This window comes from Aotus nancymaae, unplaced genomic scaffold (genome assembly GCF_030222135.1).
Source record: "Aotus nancymaae isolate 86718 unplaced genomic scaffold, 86718_ANA_hifiasm-v0.15.2.pri h1tg000046l, whole genome shotgun sequence".
Lineage (NCBI taxonomy): Eukaryota > Metazoa > Chordata > Mammalia > Primates > Aotidae > Aotus > Aotus nancymaae.
This window is the reverse complement of record NW_026988460.1, coordinates 21,620,814-21,643,486: the sequence shown is the minus strand read 5'-3', so window position 1 is coordinate 21,643,486 and position 22,673 is coordinate 21,620,814. Positions and strand designations below refer to the sequence as shown.

The following is a 22,673-nucleotide window of genomic DNA, read 5'->3' as shown; positions in this document are numbered from 1 at the left end:
AGAAAATTCTCTTTGGGAAGTGCCCTTGGCTACCCTCTGAGGCCTCAAGAACACAACGTGCTCCTCAGAGGACATTAGCTGACCAGCACCCAATCACGTTCTATTGCTAACTGCCGTGTAATGGGGACAAGTCCCTGCAGCTTCTGAGAATCTGTGCAGTGAGAATAAGAATGCCTCCTTTACAGAGTGGACTTCAGCCCCACGTGCTGCTGCCTGGGGTGATAACAATCACCTCCCCAGCATTGGGTGGGGGCTTTGCGCATATCTCGAACCTCCTCCACAATGGCAATGGTCACTTCCCCCTAAGACAGAGGTCAAAATCCTGAGGCTCAGAAAGGAACAGTAACTCACCAAAGGGGATACAGCTTGTCCATGGCAAAGTTGGAATCTGAACCACAGTTCCCTCAATAGTAGCTGGCAGATGCTTAGGATATGTAAACCACCTCTTCCCCAAATGTGGGGCCAGTGTGGCTCCAAACCACCAAGGGTCACCTGCTGTCTTTTAGGGAGACAGGATAAAGATCAAAGACATGGCCAATTCCTGGGGCCAGGCCTGTTGCTGCTGAAGAGTCAGTCTCAAGGATACCCTGAACTTCTCCCTGTGGGCAGTTGTGTTGGAACATGGGCCAGGTATGAATCACCCTATTCCCAGTTTGAGGTCTGGCCCAAGCCACGCCTGTTTCCTGGAGGGTTGGGGGAGGGGGCTAACACCACAGGCAGAGTGCTGGGCTTTGCTCTGTACTCTGCAAACTTGGTCAATTCCACTCTGGGCTCAGTCTCCCCTTGGGTCCAATGCACACGGGCAGGAGCAGAGGAGCTAGCTGAGAGACCTTGGACAAGCCATCCCACTTCTTTGAGACCACGTCTGCTCATCTGTAAATGGGTCCAGTTGCAGTGGTGAGGGGAAAGGAAATTTATGCACCCAGAGCCTCTAGCAGAGAAAGCGCTCACTGAATGAGATCCGTTATGGCTATGACAGGTTACCTGGGGGGCTGTAGTGAAGCCCACTATAGACATTCCCAGGACCAGGGAAGCTGATGTCTCCATTCAGCTTCAGTATGAATTTCCTTCCCCTGAGGTCATGGGGCAGACTCAGGCCTTTGAGAGGGCAGAGAAGCACCTGGAAACAGCCCTGGGTCCCAGTGCCTGGTCTCACTTAATTTTATGGCCACTGCCTGAGTGCAGGAGTGGCTCAGGCCACGGACTCTTCACCACACTGGCCCCATTTTGTAGATAAGGAAACTGAGGCTCCAGAAGCTCTAAAGACTGTGGTGGTGAGGCCGAGTCTTGGTCCTGGAAGTTATTCACGGCCTAGCCCCCAAGCTGGGCAGCTACCACCTTCCTGGGGCTGTTTGAGCTTCCCAGCAGGAGTTGTTTCTGGAGCTGATTCATCTCTGGGCTCAGCGAGGAGCCCGACAAACAGCCTGGTCCACACCAAGTACTCAGCTAATATTGGTTTTATTGATTTACCTTCTATGCCCTCTTCAGGATGCTCTGAGCTCAAAAATCTGAAATTGGCTGGGGGTGGGATGGGGAGAAGGGCTCCATTTTAATCTGAAGTGAGTCATGTAAGTTGATAAATTTAGAAGTGGCCTAAAGAGCTCTTAATCTCCTGCCTTCAGATAGTTGCTAGGAAGAGACGGGTACCCAGCAACCTTTGCATCCCAAATCCACATAATAGAGTGGACACTGCTGGTGCCCACCTAGTCCGCCTTACCAGTCTGCAGCTCCCACACCCAGCTGCTGGGAGCTAGAGCTCCCAGCTGCCTCTTCTCTGCAGGCTCGTCCTGGGAAGAACAGGAGCTCCTGCCCCAGCAATCACACACAGCATCCCGCTCAGAGGGCAGCTGTGGCCAATACTGTCTGACACCGGGTACGAAGGGCCAGCTCTCTTGCCTCAAGGCAGGGCCAACCCTGGGGTACAGTTCATGCCCCACAGCCGCTATGGGATGAGCTGAGGCCACCGCTTGTTTAGCTCCTTCTCTCCCTACCTTGCTTCCTTTCAGCCCCCTTTCTCCCGAGCGCTGTCTCATGCTTGCTCCTAGGGAGTCCAACCCAATATCCACACTCACGTGCACTTCACACACAGACACCAGCTCCATCCCTCCGGCCCTGGCCCTGCCCCCGTGACCAGGACATCAGCAATGTCTAGGCAACTTTGAATTTTAGACATTTAAAGTCTCAGGGGGCCCATCTGGCCCCAAAGGCTTGTTTCAACGATGGGAAACTGAGGCCCAGAAAGAGACTGTGACTTGTCCAAGGTCACTCGGAGTGCTTGCCATGGCTGGCTGCACCCAGGTCTTTGTCCTGCCCCCGACTCCAATCCACTCTGTGGCCCTGGCCTATCTGGTGGCTGGACCAGCTGGCCGGCCAGGGCTTCTGCTGTCTCCAGGAGGGAATTTTGCTGTGTCAACTCTGCAGAAGCCACTTGGAGGCCAGGAGAGTGCTGGCTGGTAGGCTTGCAGGATGGTTGGCAGGCTCTGCTGACCTTGGGCAGCTGTGGGCACAGTGGGCATTCCAGTTCAGCCCCTTCCACTGTTTGTGGTGGGCAGGCAGAAAATTGAGGGAAGATGGAAACCACTTCTAATGAGGGTACCTAATGACCCCGTGACACCCTGAAGCACTGATGCTGTATCTGGTGAGAGCCTCTTCTAGAAACCCTCCCTCCCATGGCAAAAACTCCTTTCTCCATAAGAGAAAGAGTCCCGGACCAACATGGGCAAGGAGGCAGCATCGGGCTGGCGGCTGGACACTGGGCTCTGGTTCCAGTCTACTGGGAGCCAGCTGTGTGACCCTGGGCAAACCAGCATGTATCTTGGGCCTTGATTGTCCCAACTATAAAGCAAGTGCAGCCTCAATTGCTATTATTTTATTGAGCTAGTGTTTATTTTAGCTATCATTTATTGAACTAGAAGAGACTTATAAGAAGTTCATCAAATAATAACTGCTTACACTTCCGCCAAGTGCTGTTATAAGCACTTTGATTTTACTTAATCCTCACAACAATCCTATGAATTGGATACTTTTGTTATCCCCATTTTATAGAGGGTGGTACTAAGGCACAGAGAAGTTAAGAAACTTGTGCTGGGTCACACAGCATGGAAATAGTGGAGCAGGAATTAGAATCCCAGAGTCTGCTTTAAATTCCTCCTTGTACTATGGTCTTTGTTGTTCGTTTCGTGCGGCCATTTACTAAGCACCTACTGCATAGGGGCACTCTGCTGGGCATGTGATACACACGTAAGTTTGCCAACTTCTCACAACTGCTCTAGCGAGCAGGTGTTCTTTTGCTGATTGTTTCAGAGTGGACACAAAGGCCCCAGCGAGGGACCCACCGCGACTGAGCTGGGGAGGCAGGTGGTAGTCCTGGCTTCTTCCCACCAGCCTGGTGGCCCTGTTCTAAGCCCCTTACAAAACTGATCTTATTTGTCATATTTTTTTTGACTCTAACCTGTATCACTACTTTATGCCTATTTAAGAAATAAAAGGCATGGCTGGTTCCACTGTGGTGTACCACCAGTTGTCAGGTACGACCTGGCTTCAGAAACATCAAAACGTCTATCTTGGAATCTACACGGTTCAGTCTCCAACACAACAACCTGATGAGGCAGGCAGTGCTGTCGTCTCCATCTGACAGTGGAGGGAACGGAGGCTGGGGGATTAAGGACACACAGCTGGTCAGCGGCCAGGCCTTGGGTTTGATCCCAAGCAGCCTGGGCCCAGACTTTGTCCTTGACCACTGTGCTACATCAGCGCTAAGTCAGGCCCACGTAGAAGGGCGTGTCCAGCCCATGGACGCAGATGAAAAAACTTCAGAAGAATCAGTGAGCTAGAGGCCAGCACCCTCTGCTCCAGATGAGCCTGTGACCCTCACCCAGCGTGGATGCCTCAGGCATGTGGGAGGCACCCCAAACGGCTGCCAGAGCATCCCCGTCCTGCACAGTCTCCACAGCTCAGCCACCCTGCCTCCCTTAAGCCTGCAAGGCAGGTGTTTGACAGAGCTGGGCTAGAATGAGATTGTCCAGATGACACCCACCATGGTTCCCACAGAAGTGTCCCTGGGGCAGCCAGACACGGCCCAGTGGAGTAGCCCAGCCAGCACGGAAAAGGCACCACTTTGTAAAAAACTTCAGGGGTGGCACAGAAGCTTGCAGAGACCTGCTTCCTTCCTTTGAAGCTGCATGGCGCTTGGACCTCAAATGGTGTCATCCATTCACTGCTTCTCCCGTAGGCTCCACCAACCCCATATGCTCCGCTACGGTACAACTGCTCCCAGTTTTCCCAAAAATCAAATCCGCCCTCCTTGGACTAGGATGTGCCCCTTCTGGAGACATCTTTAAGATGCCCAGAAGGGTAGAAGCCCAACATATTTTGAATGGCTGGCATGCTGAGGGCTCCATTTGAGACATCACCTACCCTGTGCCATCATGGCACAGTCTTGTCAGGAAGGTTTTTTCCACTCCACTTTACATGTCAGGATGCCCAGCTCAGAGAAGCAAAGCTGCCGTCCCAAGGTCACACAGTAGTAAACACTGGCCTTAGGATTTATTCTCAAGTCTCTCTGATGCCACAAAGGAGGCCACTTTCCATCAATTTCTGGCCAGGCCCTGAGCCAAGTGCTTCCTTCGCATTACTTCACCAAATCCTCACGCAACAAATAATAGCGTCATCACAATACTACCACTACCCGTCTTACAGGCAAGAAAACATCCTCTGAGCCCCTACCTGGACCACACCCAGGCCAGGCACTGTACTTGGATTCCGTTTGCCTCACACGACAACTGGGAAGATGGGTGCTCAGCTAACCCTCGGTTTACAGAGGAGCAAACTGAGGCGAAGTCACTGATTCAACCACACACAACTGCATGCACACGACTGAATAAGCAATTCCCCTCCCACGTATTACATGAAAAAAAAAGCATTTGTAAAGTGCTCGAGGACACATTTTAGCGATTAGTACTATTATGATGAACATGTCGGTACTTGGCAAGTACCCCACAGAGTCGGTGCTGCTGCCCCTATTCTCCGGGAGAGCACAGTGACATTCACAGAGTCAGTGGCAGAGATAAGGAACTGTGGCTCTCGACCCTCTGCCACAAGTTGGTCCCCTGGGGCCATGGCCGGGCCCCTTCATACTTTTAAGCTCCACTGCCTGTCTCCAGCCTCTCTGGGGCCCAGGAGCCCCCTGCAGACCTGGGGTCTTCATAGGGCTGGCTGGAGTTCCTGCCCCACAGGTTCCCAGCTATGGGCCCCAAGGGGTCTCTGGGCATCCTCCAGCCAGCTCCAAAAAGGTGGAAAGGCGAAGGAGCACCAGAGACTTGGGTTCAAATCCCGGTTCTGCCCCTCACTTGCTGTGTGACTTGGGCACTTTTTTTTTTTTGAGGCAGAGTCTTGCTCTGTCACCCAGGCTAGAGAGCAATGGTGCTATCTTGGCTCACTGCAACCTCCTCCTCCTGGGTTCAAGCGATTCTCCTACCTCAGCCTCCTGAGTAGCTGGGATTACAAGCATGTGCCACCACACCTGGCTAATTTTTTTTTTTTTTTTTTAGTAGAAACAAGGTTTTGCCATGTTGGTCAGGCTGGTCTCGAACTCCTGACCTCAGGCAATCCACCCATCTTGGCCTCCCAAAGTGCTGGGATTACAAGGGTGAGCTACCACACCTGGCCTGACTTGGGCACATTCTTAATGTCCCTGGGACTTGGTTTCTGTAATCTGTAAAACGGGTGATGGTGGGAAAGAGATGAAACTGTGCGCAGGTCTTACAAGCAATAAACACTTCATAAATCTTAGTGACTGCAGTGGGTAGAAGGGTGTCCCATCCAAAGTTCATGCCCACCTGGAAACTCAGAATGTGACCTTGTTTGGAAACGCTAAGGATCTTGAGATGGAATCATCTTGGGTTTTGGTTGGGCCCTAAAATCCAATGACCAATCTCCTTAGAAGCAGAGGAGAGGACTCTGGGAGACGCACGAGAAGGAGGTGAGGCGAAGACGGAAGCAGAGATGGGTGTGATGCAGCCTCAAGCCGAGGACGAGCAAGCTAGGGAGACCGCCCACACTAGGGAGACAAGGGACAGACTCTTCCTCAGCCCCTCCAGGAACAGCCAGCCTTGCGGACCCCTGACTCTAGACTTCTGGCCTCCAGAAGTGGGAGACAATATACGTCTGCTATTTGAAGCCACCTAGCCTGTGGTCATTTGTTATGGCAGAAAACAAACGCAGCGGCTGTCCCTGTGGTTGCTCTCCTCGCTACTTCTTGAGACTCACAGTGTCTCTGACCCTTCACCCCAAGGGGCAGTGGGCAGGAGAAGCTACCCTCACCAAGGACACTGAAGGGCAGGATCACTGACCCCTCTCACAAGACGAGAGCTTGGGACCAGTGGGATGACACAACTTTTCCAAGGTCACCCACCAGTGATGAGCCAGCCTGGAACCTAGCTCTCCTGACCCTCAGACCAATGCACTCTCCCCCACACCCAGGGACCTCTGTTGCTTTAGGAACTGAGCGGTAGCCCCTCCTCAGGCCTGATCACCTTGCCCCGCTGGTCCTGCCAGCCTTGGGCCCTGGCTACGTCTCTGGAACTCTCTGACCCTGCAGAGATTTCCTGGACTATGAATGATGCTTCTAAGGCTTTTTACCATCCCTCTCCCTTATCCCCACCTCCTGCCATCTCCATTGCAGGCTTTCCAGTGAAGACCAGAGTGAAGCCCAAGCCACGCTGCCTGGCAGGAGGTCCCAGGAGATCATAGCATAGCCCATTTTTTAAAAGATTTTTTTTTGTTGAGAAAGGGTCTTGCTGTCACTCAGACTGGAGCAGTGCCACAATCACGGCTCACTGCAGCCTCAAACTACCAGACTCAAGCAATCCTCCCACCTCAGCCTCTTGCGTAACCGGGACAACAGGAGTATGCCACCATGCCCTGCTAATTTTTTAATTTTTTGTAGAGATAGGGTCTTGCTATGTTGCCCAGGCTGATAAACTCCTGGCCTCAAGAGATCCTCCCACTTGCATCTTCTAAAGTGCTGGGGTTACAGGTGTGAGCTACTGTGCCCAGCCTCACCCATTCTTTACTGTAGTTATACAGCAGGCCTCTGAAGTGGGCAGCCTGGGTAACATACTCCTGTTTTACAGATCAAAAAATCAAAGCTTGAAGAGGCAAAGAGACTAACTCAAGGGCACTCAGCTCCTAAGAGGCAGACGTAGGTCTCGAACTCACACCCTGATTCTCAATCCAGATGAATTCTCAGTCTCAATCGCTTCCATTCACTGCACCACAAATAGGGTTCACACCCCGAACTCAGCACTTCATGTCCATAGCTTCTCCCATGTGCCCCTCACATTAGCCTGAGAAGTGGATACTATTACTATTCCATTTTACAGATGGGGAAACTGTGGCTGCAACCCATTGCTTTGAACACCAGAGCCTCACCATCTTCTCAATCTACTACTAACTCTTAATGAGGGTTAAGGCCAGATAACAATTGTCTATGTCCAGGGGACTTTCTCCCTAAATATGTCCTCATTTGAGGCTCCCACTGGGAGAGAGAAATGAATCTCTGCAGGTTCAAGCTTCTGCCCTTGGAAAGGGACGGGGAGGCTGGGGTGCCCATATTCTAGGCAGGAGTGGCAATATATGCAGGAGGCACCAGACAGCCCAGTGGTAGCAACCTGGGGGCTGACAGGGGCTGAGAGGAGTCGTGTCCTGCACCTCAGGGTCTCCCAGGGCCCCCAGCCCTGACCTGGCACCTACTGTGTGTGAATCACTTCATACATGTGATATGAGATCTTCCCAACAGCCCTGCTTTAAGTCTGTAAGACTGAAGTTTAGGGAGAAGGAGCCATTTGCTCCAAGGCCATATGACTGGGAGAGGCATCACCAGGACTTGAACTTAAGTCCTGGTGAGTCCCGTTGGAGCATGGATCCCAGCTGCCTGCTGAGAAGACCGCCTTATTTTGAGTTTGAGGGTTCACCAGTCCTTAGGAGGGCCTGATTTAGCTGTGCAGGGTGAAGCCAGGGGCTAGGGGTTGGTAGGGGACTGGTGGGCAGAGGACATGAGTTTCAGTCTCACTCAGTCACTCACTAGCCTGGAGACCCCAGTTTCCCCAGATGTGACAGGCACAGGGGGAACAGCATGGTATCCAGGTCACCCCCAGCTCTGAGAGCCTATGTGCTCCACCAAGCCCACTGGAAACCCAGGGGTACCTGTGGAAACCCAGCCCCTGGGACCTCCCGATTCATCAAGGTGGGGCCCAGGAATCTGCCACCATCAGGTGATCTTTGGGTTAATTAATGCGTTAATGGGTTTCCTGACCCATACCTGTGGCTGGGCAGGGGAAAAGCAGAGGGCAGTGGGACAGCATGGGGAGTGGCCGGTGTTCCAGACTCTGCACACAGCAGAAGCCACAGGCAGCTTTTCTGACCTCCAGTATGCAAACTAGAGATTTCTTTCCTTTTTTCCCTTTCTGATCTTAGAGTTCATCAATTGCAGCAGCAAGGTGCTCACCTGCTTTGGCTCCTTGTCCTGATGCCAATTCACACCTTTGTGCACAGCCCTCTACAGTGTACAGGGCTCTGAGGCAGCTGTGGGATAACACAGGGCAGAGATAGGCCTGCCAGGCCACAGATGAAAAGATTGAGGACAGAGAGATAAAGTGACTTGGCCAAGGTCACACAGCTGGTCAGAAGTGGGGCTGGGCCCAGGACTCTCATCCTTTTGACCTAGAGTCGAACACCTGGTGAAAACCAAGGGTCCACAGAGGCCCCTGCTGCTTCTTGCCTGGAGCCTGAGAGCACTTGCAAGCAGCCCAGCTCTCCAGAGAATACAGTATGACCTTGGACAAGTCCCTGCACCTGGCTGGGCCTCAGTTTCCTTTTTATAAACGGACCCAGCTAGGGACCTCAGAAGGCATATGTCTGCTTTGGCTTTCTAGGCATCATCAACTCCATAGGGTGTTGGAGGATGGAGGTGGATGGCAGAGCAGTCCATAGGATGGTAGAGCGGTCTGGTCCAGCTGCCTAGGTCAGGGCCATGCCTGCCTGGGGAAGGCTCCTCTGCCATCATCCATAGGAGATCCTCTTCACACTTTCTCTGAGTCTTGCTAAAAAATTCTAAGTTTTTGAGCTGTAGGTTCCCGAAATTTCGGTATCCCAGTTGGAACTGGCCTCATACCAAAGGGTCAAAGAGGGTAGGTGGGCACCTGGTGGCCTGACTTCTACCTCCCTCTGCCACAGTCCAGCTGTGGGACCTTGGGTGAGTGACTTTACCTCTCTAGGTGCAGCATCCTCATCTGGGACGTGGGGATAATAGGGCTGTGGGCGTTCTCACTGAGGTGATATGTGCAAAGCAGTTAGTTGCGTGAATGCTAGCTGGGTTACTATTATTTACCCAGGTCCCCTGACCCATACCTGCGGCTGAGCTGGGGGAAGGCAGAGGAGGGCACCAGCATTTCAGGCTCTGCATACAACATAAGCCACAGCAGCTTCTCTGACCTTCAGTCTGGAGTGGACTTCGGAGTCTGCTGAAGGTGTCCCAGGCCCCAGCTCTCAGAGACTCCACGGCAGTGGGTCAGTTTCCCAGTGCTAGGGAGAGGGCTGGTGGGGCCAGTCTGGGCTCCTGGCGGTCTGGACCACGGGCAGCAGCTGTGCCCCTGGCCACCTCTGTCTCCTTTCCAACTTTGGGCGGCCTTCTCTGAAGAACATCAATAACCCAAGATGGCCTTGCTGAGTCTAATCACAGCGCTCTGGGAATATGGGCTGGCCCTCCCCCTACGCCTGTGAGAGGCTGTGGCTGCCACTTGGGATCCAGTATCCCTCTGTCCTCATCGGAAGTCCCTTAAGGGGCAAGTTTTCCCTAGCACCCACAGAGCCACCTTGGCTCCTGGAAGCTGAGGGGGCAGGTGTGTGCACACAGCATCCGCAGAGGTGCTGCATCTGTGTGCCCGTGGCCGTATTCTTAAGTATGCAACTGACATTCACCTGTGGGCACATTCCAGCATGCTGTGTGCCTGCCAATGCATTTGTGGCTGCTGTAGGCATGGTGTGCAGCCTACTGCATGCCTGTGTTAGTGATACACGCATGTGTGGGCACGCTACATGCACAGGTGTGTGTGTGTGCACTGCATTAGCGTGTGTGCTGTGTTTTGCACGTGGGCATGTGGTGTTCAGGAACGTGGCTGTCTTTACAGGTGCTGGGGTGTGCGCATGGCCATTCCATATGTGTGTATATGATCTGGACATATATGACGCACTACTATGGGTGCTATATTTGTATCCGTGAATATGTGTGAATCTGTGGGCATGAATCTGCCCTGATGTGAATGGGACTAAGGTGTGAAGGTGACTAAATAATGGTGGCCATCAGCACCTTTCCTGGACCCCCAAACCCCCACAGGACTCCCCCAGAGCTGCAGCCCCTTCTTTGCCACTGCTCCTTCAACGAAGTTAACAGGCGGAGGCCCCCGAGGCCTGCGCTCCAAGCCCCCTCCTACTGCACACGTCAAAGAAGAATTTCTCCGGATGGCGCCCGCTGCTCCTGGAAATACCCCAAACGTCAGCTCTGCCTCCTCCCAGCGATTCAGAGAGCAATGCAGGAGAGGAGGGAGCCCCTTCCGCGCTGGGCTCAGGGCATGCAGTGTCGCACCAAGACCCTCTGCCAGCCAGTCGGGCTTGCCTGCTCACTTACCCTTCTGAAGGTCGAGCCAGGCTGGGCAGCTGCATGGGGGCCCCAAGACCCCCAGGGCCCTTGCCTGATTGGGGCAGGCCAGTCCAGAGGCACTCCCTATCCCCAACCTGGGTGAGCAGAGGACAGCTGTGGTGAGGAATGGTTACTCGGCTAGAAAGGGGTGGCTGCCGGCAGCAACCCACCCTCAGGGAGTCCTGAGGTCCCCTGCTGCATTTTCCGATCCTGACCCTGCAGGGGGCAGGGAGGAGCCCCAGGTGCCCTAACCCTCAGCTGGAGACCACTGAGGCTGGCCTAGGAAGTGGGCTTCTGGGCAGAGAGTGCCGACTCCACCACCCAGCATGACTGCTGCAAAATGGCCTGGCCACCCGTTCCTGCCACCTTCCTGGCCACGGAGGGGACCCAGGGACACGTCCCTGCCACCACATGACCTGGCTGGCCTGACCCAATGGGTACCGGCACACAGCTGCCCACCCCACCAAAGGGACCCTTCACGGGGGCCTCCCCCTGCCTCTTGCCTGGGACTCTGACCAGGGTGGGCAGGGGGTACTCTCCAGTCCTCTTGGTCTCCCTGGGACCGGCTCAGAGAGAAGAGAACCTTGTCCCCCGCCACCAGCTTGCTGGCCCTTGCATAACATCCTTAGGGGGCATTTGCAGTCCAGAGGCTGCCGGAATCTACCTGAGACCCCGGGCATCTGCTTGTCCGAGGCCCCTGTCCTAGTCCCCAGCATCCAGCCGTCACCCCCAACACGCGGACCCTCACACTAGTGTCTCCCTCAGCGGCGGCTCCCAATGCAGCCTCGGCTGCTACCAGATAAACAAGTCCTGCTCCCACCCCCCCTCCACGCTGCCACCGCCACCACCATCAGCACTGAGAAAAATCAAATGAAATGAAACAAAATAAAATGGGTGAGGGAGGAAGGGGAGAGTGGAGTGGGGCGCTTTTTATTTTTTATTTTCTCATGCTGGGGGATGCCGGTACTTACTTGGCTATGAAAATCACCACCAATCCTGCACGGTTTCCCGGCGGGCAGCCCCGTAATCGCGGTGCGGCAGCTGGTGCCGCGGCTGAGCCCAGCCAGCGTGCCCGGGCCCCTCTGCAGACTGTACCATCCTGCCCGAGCGGGTGGGGGGCGGGGGGCGGAGGCGCCGGCGCCGGTTCTAGGAGAGCATCTCGCCGGCAAAATGCAATCTCGGGGGAGGCAGAGGCCGCCCCTGCCGCTGCCGGAGGCTGGGGGAGGGGGGCGGGAGGACGAGGAAGGGACGGACGCAGGGAGGGCCGGTTCTGGAGGGGGCACGCACGGGGGAGGAGAGTGGGGGGCGGGGGGTGTGTGGACCGAACCACCACGGTGTTGTTTGCGGTTTTAATTCCTCCCGTGGGATCATGAGGAACCGAAGCTGGCAGAGTCCCAGGAATATGCCCGCTCCCCCGAAGCAGGAGGGGAATGTCAAGGGCACAGAGAGGGTAGGGCTGGGCTGAGCCGGAGGGAAGGGGTCCTGAGAGTGGCGGTGGGGGGAACGGGAGCGGAGCCGGAAGGATTTTGCTCCAATGGCCCCAAGCCGTCCCTTGCTCTCTGGGGGACTTATTTGGTTGGTCAGGGGCTCTGGCCCCCCTCTTTGTAGCCAGGACACCCCCAGACCTGGGGGGCAAAGGGGCAAAGGTCACAACGGTGTAGAAGTGGACTCAACACAATCTAAACACATCTGTGGTTGCAGGGCCAGTGGAGCAGAGCCCGCAGCAGCTCTCGGCTGCCCCGAAGCGCTGCCCCTGTGACCTGCCCTGCCTGTGTGTGACCCCATCTGCCCGGGGCTGGAGGGGTGGGGGCTGGTCTGGCAGAATGGCCTGCCTCAAGGGGCCATTTCTCTGCCAGGCGCCCACCAGCAGGGGTGTCTGCCTCTCTGTACACCCACCTAATCTTCAGGCCATCTATGATGAGTTGCAGGCTGGCTGTATTGGAGGGCTGAACACTTCCAGGGGAACCTAGGTACGCCTGGTGAGGTGTCTGTAGGGTTAGAAGCCCCCAGCCAGCTGCTCACCTCTTCCTGCCTCATCTCTGGCAGACATGCTGCTCCTTTAACTCCAGATGGGTGGGAGGAGAGCCCTAAGAGCAAGGTTAGGAGGTCACAGGGGGCAAGGGGCTTCCTAGAATTCTGAAGCCTCTGCCTTCATTGCCCTGCCCCCTCTAGGAGGGGTGGCCTGCATGGAGGGAGGTCATTGAAGGTGAAAGGACCTTCAAGACCAGTGTCTCAGGGAACCTGTCAGGGTGGAGGGGCACAGGCGGGCAGGGGCAGGTCTGGAGGCAGCCCTGGGAGGCAGTTCCAGGCAGAAGGTGCCTCCTTCCCCTGCCCCCACCTCCTGCCCACCTCTGAGCTGCCCGCCCGAGCGTCCCGAGCTGCCGCTCCATCCCTGGGCTGGCACAGAATATCAATTTGTCTCGTTAAGCTGAAAGTCTGCACTGCACCAAAATCAGAACCTGGCCGTGCAGAGGGGCCGAGGGAAGGAAAGCTGTACCCACCAGTAGGGGCTCCCACCAGTAGGCCATGCTGAGACCTCCTTGCTCCTCACCCCCCAGCCCCATCGAAGGGTATCCACCTGCCCCTTGGCCCACAGGGTGGCCTCAACGCAGGGAGGATACTGAGAAGCTACAGATGCCAAGAGCTGGGTGGTCATTCAAGGTCCTGGCCTCCACTGGGGCAGGGGTGTGACTCAGATGCCAGGCATGGCTCCCTGCTGGGGCTCCTGCAGAGCAGCCCAGGACACCCCTCAGGGAGGCTCTTGCCCCCACACCAACAGCCCAAGATTAGGAGCTTCCAAAGCAGCCTCATCTCTGTTCCATCTTGGGGGTGCAGATGGGGAACTCTACCCCTCTTAGGGATATAGTTGGGGGGATTCCATTGGCCACCCTTCTGGGTGGGCTTCTATGTCAGCAGTCCCTAATCAGCTCCGCCCCAGGGACCAGGGCAAAGATGGGCAGAGGGGGAAAGGCCCATTGCACCTCCCATCTGTCACCAGCCAACATGTCTGTGCCAGGAATCCCACCATTATTCAACATCTTTGGTGGTAAACCACTTTCCCTGGTTACAAAACAGGCCTGGGAGCAGCCTGTTATGAGCCACGCATTTCAACAATCACACTGCCTTCTGTGTCCAGCACACTTTACAGTTTGTAAAGGCCACCTGCAAAACAGTAAATCATTTGATCCTCCCAACTACCTCTGGGGTGGCTGCTGCGAGCACCCAAGGTACAGCCGGGGAAGCTCTGTGTAGTTCAGAGGGATGTAGTGGCCAGGGCAAGGTGGCACACCCAGTAAGGGGTTGACCAAACTTGTGACAGAGGCCTGTGGACTCCAAGTCCAAGGCTCCCTGCATGCAAAGGCCATCATGAGTGTGGGCTCACTGAGAGCCCTGATGCTCACCTGCTCCTCAGTCCTGAGTCTTGCCTGCCCACTGGTCCCTGTCCGGGGTGGGCTGGGCCCTCACTGACGTACGCTAGCAGCCAAACTCTCAGACAGTTGTGGATTTTGGTTTTCAGAACCTAAGATTAGAACTGGCACCTGGCCAAGCTCCTACCTCCTTGGCATTCCGGGTCGTGTGTCCTTTAGTGCCTGCATCTGCCCCCCAGTGACTGGATGTCCCCATCTCCTGAGCCAGTGCAAATACTGAACAGCATCATTTGAAGGTTTTTCCTCGTGGGTATACCCCACTTCTAGCCCCACAAACTCCTACTCATCCTTCAAAGTCCAACTCAAATTCTGCCTCCTGGACAGTCCTTCCTGATTCCACCAACTGAATTGATTCATGCCTCTGTTCTAGCTCTACCACGCTGTATTGTGATTGCCTACGTGTCTATCTCCCTCATTGGCTGTGACCGCATCAGACATGTCTCCAGAATCCCAGGTCTCAGGTCCCAACATGTGGTAGATGGTGCAACAGAGGCTTGAACGAGTCTGCTTGCTGGACCCTCGAGAACGCCTATCTAATTCTCCCATTTTATAGCTCAGCAAACTGAAGCCTCAAGAAAAAGATTAGGCCTGCCTAAGGTCGTTCTTGAGGGTGGAATCTGGCTACAGACATCTGTCCCCTGCCCTGCCCCATCCCCTGTGCCTTCCCTTCCTGCAGCAGACACACCTGGGTCATCTGGCGTGTCCTTCCAGGATGTGTTGGGGGGCAGGGGGTATTGGACAAGCAGAGGTGTTGTGAAATTGGGCAAACAATGGCACTAGTGTTGCAACTCCAGGAAGATTGGAAACGACAGGTCAGGGTCAGCCACAGGGAAGAGGGGGAAAGAGGTAGGGCGCCAGCTGGGAGGATTACTGATAGCTTCTGCCTCCAGCATGATTTGGCTTATGGTGGGCACCGACTGAGGGTCAGGGTCAGGGAAAGGTATGAGAAATAGGGGAGGAGGAGGGAGGGGAGAGCCAGCCAATCTGAGTTTTATGCCATGTTTAGTTGGCCAGACTATGTTTTTCTCCCTTGGGGAGGGGTCCTGGGGCTGGGACACAGGGTGAGTGAAGAGGGTCAGTCTGTCTAGGAATAGGGGTATGGAGCTTGGTGCAGCCTGCTGGAGGCTTTCTGCATAAGGGCAATAGAGGAGGTAAGTCCAGGCAAGTCTGAGTGGGGAGGACTGAATGTCATTAGAGGCTAGCTGTGTCCTCGCCATGAGATGTAAGCTCTCTGTTGTCGCTCCTCTTTCTGGGAAGCATGGATGAGGGCCACCCCTGTCCTTGCCTTGTCTGGCTTGGAGTCTGCAGACACTTGGGTAGGGGTCCTGGGGCAGCTCTCAGGTCGCTGGTGTCACAAAGAGCTGTCGGTTGGGTTCCTTGGGGGATGAGAAGGTATTTCCAAAGGTTCTCACACTCCTGTCTTCTCTCACCCCCACAGGTCACCCTCAAAGAGTCTGGGCTTCTTTCCATTTTACAGAAAAGAAATTTGAGACCTGGAGACCACAGGGGCTTACTTAAAAGTTACAGAGCCGGTGAGGACCAAAGCAAGATTGAGGGTCCCACTCAAACCCTAGGCCTTCTCTCTGCGCCTGCCTAAAGTTACCCAAATTTGAAGCACACAACTCAGGATCTCTAGCCCCAGACCTTGAGGGGCCATGGACTGTGGATCCAGGGGACCACATGGTCTGGCTTGCCCCAAATCTCTCCAGTCACACTGAGGCTCCACACCCACTCCCCACTCCCACCAATGTCCGAAACTCCCTCAGCCAACCAGATCTTGAGTGGAGGCCTTATGACCACACAGACCTGGGTCCAACTCCTGCTCCCTCACTCACCGGCTGTGTGACCTTGGGCAAATGACGCAACCTGAGTCCCAGTGTTTTCATCTGCAAAATGGGGATGATAATACCTATTTGGCGGGGTCTTAAGTTAAAGGGGAATGGCAGCTGTTATTAGAGGGAGAAACAGAAGGTGAGATTCTCCAGCAGGCCTCAGGGAAAATGCTGGCGGAGAGTAGGTGCCTTCCAACTCCTCTGGCTGGTAGATAAGGGTTCTCAGATATCATCTGCGGCGCTGGGGTATCTGCCGGGCTGGGGCTGGGCCAGTCTCTAGTCTGCTGAGATTTGAACACAGGACCCCAATTCTCTCCTCCTCCCACTGGCCTTTGCTCCCTCAGGGAGGAGTTTGGAGGTCTGGCTTCTGGTGAATTCTGCACAGCCACCATTCACACTGACATCCTACTATGTGCCAGGCATTCTGTGCACACACCTTATTGTGTATTCCTCACAAAACCCTGGGAAGTGAATCCTATTTTTATTCCCATTTTACAGATGAGGAAACTGAGGTACAGGTAAAACACTGTAGCCCAAGGTCACAGAGTGAGGTAGGGGAATTGGAACTTGAAACAGGAACTGTAGGAGGCCCTGGGGCAAGCCCAGGAATCCTGTGGGAGGTGGGGTGAACCTGGGTCCAGGAACCACTCAGGACGTAGGTTTCCCAAAGTGGTTGGTATACCTTCCTGGCCACACAACTCAGAAAACCTGCACCCCAAGAGGGCCCACCCCAGGCTCCCACGTGTGCCGGGCAGGTGAGGGGTGATGGGTGACCCTGCCTGCCCTCTGCAAGGCCAGAGGCCAAGGTCAGGGGCATGAGCTCACAGTGTTAGTGCAGAAGGAGCCTGTGGAAACTGAGGCATCTGGTGCCTTTCCTCCTGGGGGAACACAGAGCCTGGGGAAGCAGGAGCTACTCTCAGAGGACTCTGGGGCAGGCTGCCTTTCCCAGGCCTGAGCCCACGATCTCATCCACACTGCCCCTCAGAGCTAATGCCTCCTCGGTAATGCCCACTCACACACACACGCTGCCCACTCCCAGCCATCTATCCTGCCTCCTCACCTTGTCCTCCCCACTCCTCCCCTGCCATCCCCTGGCCATTTCCTGACCCCCATGCAGCCTTGGGGAGCTGTCTACATTCCTCCAAACCCTTCTTTGGCTCCTTTGTGCTCTCAGCATCAAATCCGAACTCCTCACTGTGGCTCACGAGGCCCAAATAACTACTCCAGACTCCTCCCATTACACTCAGACTTCTCTGCCTGGAGAACTCCTACTCATCCTTCAAGACTCAGCTCCAGCAGCCCCTCCTCCATGAAACCTTCCTTGATTTTCCCTCCATCCCCCTTTTCCCCTGCCCCAAGAAGAGTTTGTTGCAATTGACCTTTTTATATGCATCTTTTTTGTCCATCTGGCTGGGGTACTCCCTGGGGATAGAAAACTGGATCTCATTTGCCTGAGGTATCCCCAGCACTGGGAAAAGAGTCCCAAATAATATTGATTGAACGGATGGGTGCAGGTTTGTTGAATGAAAAAGCAATTCTGCTAGTAGGTTTGGATGGTGTTGCATCTCTTTGTGGCTCTGGAAAGATTCTTTGGACTCATTTAGAGGTCCTCGTTTAGGAGTTGCTATTTCCTGAGCTGTCAATGAATGGGGCTCCCTCCCCATGCCCAGCTTGGGAAGGGTAAAGGGAGACCCCAGCTCCACTAAGATCCAACTGTCCAGAGATGTCCCAACTGGGACCAGGGTGCTTGAGCCTAGGGCTAGACTCAAGGTGAGTTGAACACCCAGAAAGGAGAGCCCCTATCTCCAAATGGCCCCTCCCAGCTACCTACAACCTGACATTCCACCATTAGTAATTCATTTCTTTGGATCATTCAGGCGACAAATATTTATGCAGCTCTCACTGAGTGTGAGGCCCTGTACTGGGGTCCCTAGTTAACGTTGAGGCATGTGTGTTTTAACTCTTGCTGAAAGGCTGCTTCCCTGAAGAAAGAAGAGGAGAAGAAAGGAGGAAAGAGAGCAGGTGGGGATGATGAATCCAAGAATGTCGGAAGAGGAAAGGGAACCTGTTATTTGCTGAGGACCTACTGTGTGCCAGGCTACTACTCCAGCAGAATTTGACTTTATCAATCTTCAACCTAGAGGTGAGAAAATGAGCCCAGAGAGGGTATGTGGCTTATTCAAGGGTGCATAGCTCTGTGGCACAGGATTGACGACCCAGACATGGCATCGTCTTCCCTGAAGCCTGTGATCTCTCCGTTGTCTTCCTGCTGAAGAGACCCAGCAGGGAAAGAGGATTCCTAGAGCAGAGGGGTGACGATTGAGAATGCTGTGAGCTAGCAGGCCTAACTGCTGACTCACTGGGTGGCCAACACCGCTGGGAATATAACCAGTAAGAAGTTACGGAACGAAATGTGGTCATCCCAGGGGCCTTCATGTCCAGACTGAATGGCTCAGAGGCCACAGGGGCCACATCAGCTGCCTCTGCTGAGTGTGTTCTTGGGTGCTGAAGCGCGCGTGCGCGCGCGCACACACACACACACACACACACACGCACACACACCCCAAGCCGCCTTCTGCCCCCAAAAGTCTTGCTATGTGGAGGGTATCACCCCTATTTTATTGATGAAGAAAAGGAGATTTAGAGAGTGGAGGTAACAAACCTAGGATGACATAGCTGGAGTCAGAAGGAGAGCTCAGATCTTTCCTGGAAAGCTTGCAGAGGAGCAGAGGGGTTGTGGGCTCACTCCCTGTGAGGTTTCCAGGCAGCCAGCGTTCTCAGAGCAACCACAGCTCTTCCCTGTCACTGGAGCCCCACCCTCTGGGACTCGAAGTTCTCATCTGCCTCCCAGTCCTCCGTTGCACCCACAGGTGGCAATTCTGAAGTGGTACAAAGAGTTTGGGAACTGGAGTCTGGTGGCCCTTGTCCATATCCCTGCTCCACTGTGATGGGCTGTGTGACTTTGGGCAAATCCCTCAACTTCTCTGGCCTCAGGCTTCTCATCTGTAAAATGGCCACAATGCCATATGCTTCCTGATTCTCCATCGGCTTATTTATTCCAGAAATACCCATGGAACACCTCTTTCCCAGGTTCTGTGCTAGGCACTCAGAATGCAGTGGTGAGCAGAAACACCCATGGTATCTGTTCTCAAGAGGGTTCAGAGACAGCTGTGAAATGAAAATGATCACACAAACCAATGTGTATTTACAGAGAGGTGAGAGCATGTTCAGCAGGAGCCCCTGGTGTCTCTGGCGAGAGCAGGAAGCGTCACAGAGGGTTTCCTCGAGGGGGCGATGACTGAGCTGGGAGCTGCAGGCTGGAGTGGGAGTTCACTAGGTAAGAGGAGGGGCAGTGTCCCTGGCAAAGGGTGTGGCTTGTGCAAAGGCCCTGAGACTGGAAAGAACCTAGTAATTATCAGTGAATTAAAAGGAGGCTCGGATGGCTGGGGGAGAGCGTGGCCAAGGGACAGGAGAGGCAGTGGGGGCCCCTGTGGACCGCTCACCCTGGGAAGGGGGGCAGGTGGAAAGCGTTTTCGGGATAGAAGCCGATGGTGAACACGAAGCCCTCAGTGAGGGCCCTGCTGTGTAACAGCATCTGCAGTGCAGCAGGGCGGCACAATCCCGTCCCGCCTTCCACAGTTCCTATCATCCACTCAACATGCTGTGATCTGGGGTAGACTCTGAGTCCAGGACATATCAGCAAGGAGGAAAGGGGGCCTGCTTGAACAGAGCCACAGCTGGGAGAAGAATGGTCAGCAGACATTCACGGAGTCCCGGATGTGCAGGGGGCTGAGGGGGCACCCTGGCACACGGGGAGACTGAGGCCGGGGTCATGGGCAATTGAAATGAGAGCTGTAGGCTCAGGATTCTCAATCCGGTGTTCCCTCCAGGGGGTGGGAAGATCCCTAGGCTGACCTTAATGGTAGCCCCACTTGACAGAACCTGGTTTATCCCCCACTCCCCAGGGCAGCTGGGTGAGAGGGCTGCAGAGATGGAAAAGGGGATATGCCCAGAAATGACAAATGGCCCTGAGATGGGGACATGATATTATAGGCCGGGTTCTGTTTGTTCTTAGAACTTTTCATGTGTTGACTCATTCAGTTCTTCCCAAAGACCTTTTAAGGTGGCTTTGATAATCACCCTCATTTTACAGGAGGTAAAATGGAGGCACAGAGATGGCAGGTGACTTGGCCAAAGATGTCCAGCTGGTAAGTGCGGTTTGGATTTGAACTCAGACAGCTGGCTCCTTAGTCCCTGCCTATTCTTCCCTACCCTGTGATAGGTCTGGGGAACACTTGGGTCCTGCCAGGGTGTCCAGTGAGTGGCCGAGGGGAGCAGGGAAGAGGTGGGATAGAGGGTCAGAGCCAAGCCTGAAGGAGGAGGACAGACAGGAACTGGCCACCCTCGGGAGATGGTGATGTTGACGGAGCCTTGATGGGTTCCCTAGACCCACAAGGGTGTCATACCTCCCACATACTCCCCAGAGATGCTGGACCCAGAAAACTCCCGGGAATTCCCTTTGGGATGTGCCTTTGGGCTGGTTTCTGTGGACTTGTGGCCCATCAGGGCCGGTGGGGGTGCCGCTGCATTCTTCCCTCCAGTTCTAGCTTTCCATTTCACAGATAGGGAGCCTGAGGCCCAGAGAGGGCCACCACCTGCCCTGAGCACACTGCGGCCAGGCCAGGGCTTGGAGGCAAGTGCTCGCTCCAGGGCTGCCCGTTAGCCCCATAAGGAATCCCCCTTATGTGGGGCTCCCTTGCTCAGGGCCCATCTTCATCAGACATGGCTCCAAAAAGGGTAGGCTCTCCAAGGAGGCCTGCCACCAGTAGCGGGGACAGCCCCAGCCTAGCGGCCACTCTGCAAGCCCTCTGTGGATGAGACTCCCTGGAAGGCTGAGCTACCTCTCTCACTGCACGTACCCCAGCAGGCGGTCCCCCAGGGGGTGGGAAGAGCACAGAGTTAGTGGGCAAGAGAGCTGCTGTGGATGGGGGAGTGCTGACCTTATGCCCCCAGCCTTCCCGACCTCCTCAGGGGCTGGTTAGGAATTACCAAATACAAGAAGGGTGTGGAAGGATCTCTGTAAGTAGATTCTCAGATAGAAGGTGCTATTTCTTTCTGGGGGACACAGAGCATAGAGCAGGGGCTTGGGCATCAAAGAGATGTGGGATTGAAGCCCAGCTCTGCCGCTTACTATTGGGTGGCCTTGTGCTAGTCACTTGGCCAATGTGAACCTCGGTTTCTATTAATCCATCTGTGAAACGGGACTAATAACACCTGCAATTGTGAGAGTGCTGGGAAGCATAAATGAGTAACACGTATGTACATGGCACACAGTGGGTGCTTGGGAATGTCTAGCTTGCCTTTTCATCTCTATTCTGCAAAGGTGACCACACTTAATTCATAGACAATCTGGTCTTGGATTTCAAACAAAATGAGAGGGATGTGAAGATACCATTACTTCATTTCTTCAGTATTAAGAGGGTCATTTCCTGCTCTGCTTTCCCCCCGTGGGGGGTGTCTCAAACCTCTCAGGACCTCCCCCAAGTGTGGTAACTGTCTCTCCTGTGACTTACTGGGAGTTCTCAGCTGCCAGCCCTGCAGAGGAACCCACTCGTCAGCCTCTGTCTGAAAACCCAGCCCCAACTGAGGTCCCAGAACTACCCTGGCTAGAGGCCAGGTATGTGTCTGGGGCACAGGCTCTGAATTCCCATAGGCCTGGGATTAAGTCTGGGCTCCACCATTCACTGGGCGGGTCACTTCACCCTTCTGAGCCTGGTTTCTTCATCAGTAACATGGTGATGATATTTACTTTGAAGTTGTGTCCTGAGAATTCACTGAGATACTCCCTGTAAAATAGTTTGCCTGTGATGATGTTACATGCACGACGAATTGTAGCTTAAGAACTACCCACAAACCCCTTCTCTTTTCCCTTGAAACAAGCAGGACATAAGTATCTCCATCTTGTGTGGCACTTTATGGAGAAGGTCTTGTTCTGAGTTGCTCATACTGCCTTGTGAGAGCCTATTGTGCATGTCAGTGATATGTTGGCAGCTTACAATCTGCCAAGGCGGGAGCATTGACACCACAGAAATTGGCAAGCACTGGAGAGCAGGACATCCACCTCCCTGAGAGCTGGTTGTTAAACATTTCCCAGCACACCACGGAGCCGTGGGCAGGCCCTCAACGTGGTTACCTGGAGTTCATTACCTTTCAAGTTTCAGGACCCCTTTCCAGTCTGGTTGCCCTCAACCTGTTCTTCCCTGCTGCGGGCTGCCCTGGCCCCAGCCCCTGGGGTCTCTGTCGGCTCCCATCCCAGAGTTGATAACCTGCTCTTAGCCCTCTCACTACAGAGCCTACTGACATTTCCCACTCTGCCCAAAGGAGGGCAGTGCCTGATGAGGTGACCCTGGCATGGCACTGTCCTAAAAAACCGTTGGCCAGCGACCTTCTGTCTTCCTCTCCTCCTTTTTCCTTTCTTGCTGCTGGCCCCAAAGGCACTTCCCCAGCCCCCTCCGCTCAGCTGACAGCATCTCAGATACTACCCTCTCCTTCCAGTTCTCACCCCGGTGTCCCCATAACATCCAGTGCCACTCCTCTGACCTTCCCAGGTCTAACTCTTCTTCCTTCAGCTCTGAAAGGCCTGCTAGCAGCTGGGGGACTCATGGACTTAGAGATAGGTGGCCCTGGCATCTGTCCTGCTTCTCTTCCTTCTCCTGG

At 54.5% G+C, this 22,673-nt stretch overlaps 1 protein-coding gene across 13 annotated transcripts in view; it reads right to left on the bottom strand.

The window, feature by feature from the left end:
• The window catches only part of ATP2B2 (ATPase plasma membrane Ca2+ transporting 2), a 392,052-nt gene that overhangs the window by 174,587 nt on the left and 194,792 nt on the right, over window positions 1-22,673 (bottom strand). For 3 of the 13 annotated variants that reach the window (XM_012471748.2, XM_021675499.2, XM_012471777.2), the window contains exon 1: window positions 11,668-11,789. The exons of 9 other annotated variants lie outside the window; for them this stretch is intronic. The gene's annotated coding sequence lies outside the window, so the exon portion shown is untranslated. Of the gene's footprint in view, window positions 1-11,667; window positions 11,790-22,673 lie in introns of those variants that run through there. One more of the 13 variants, XM_064361989.1, reaches the window with a different exon arrangement.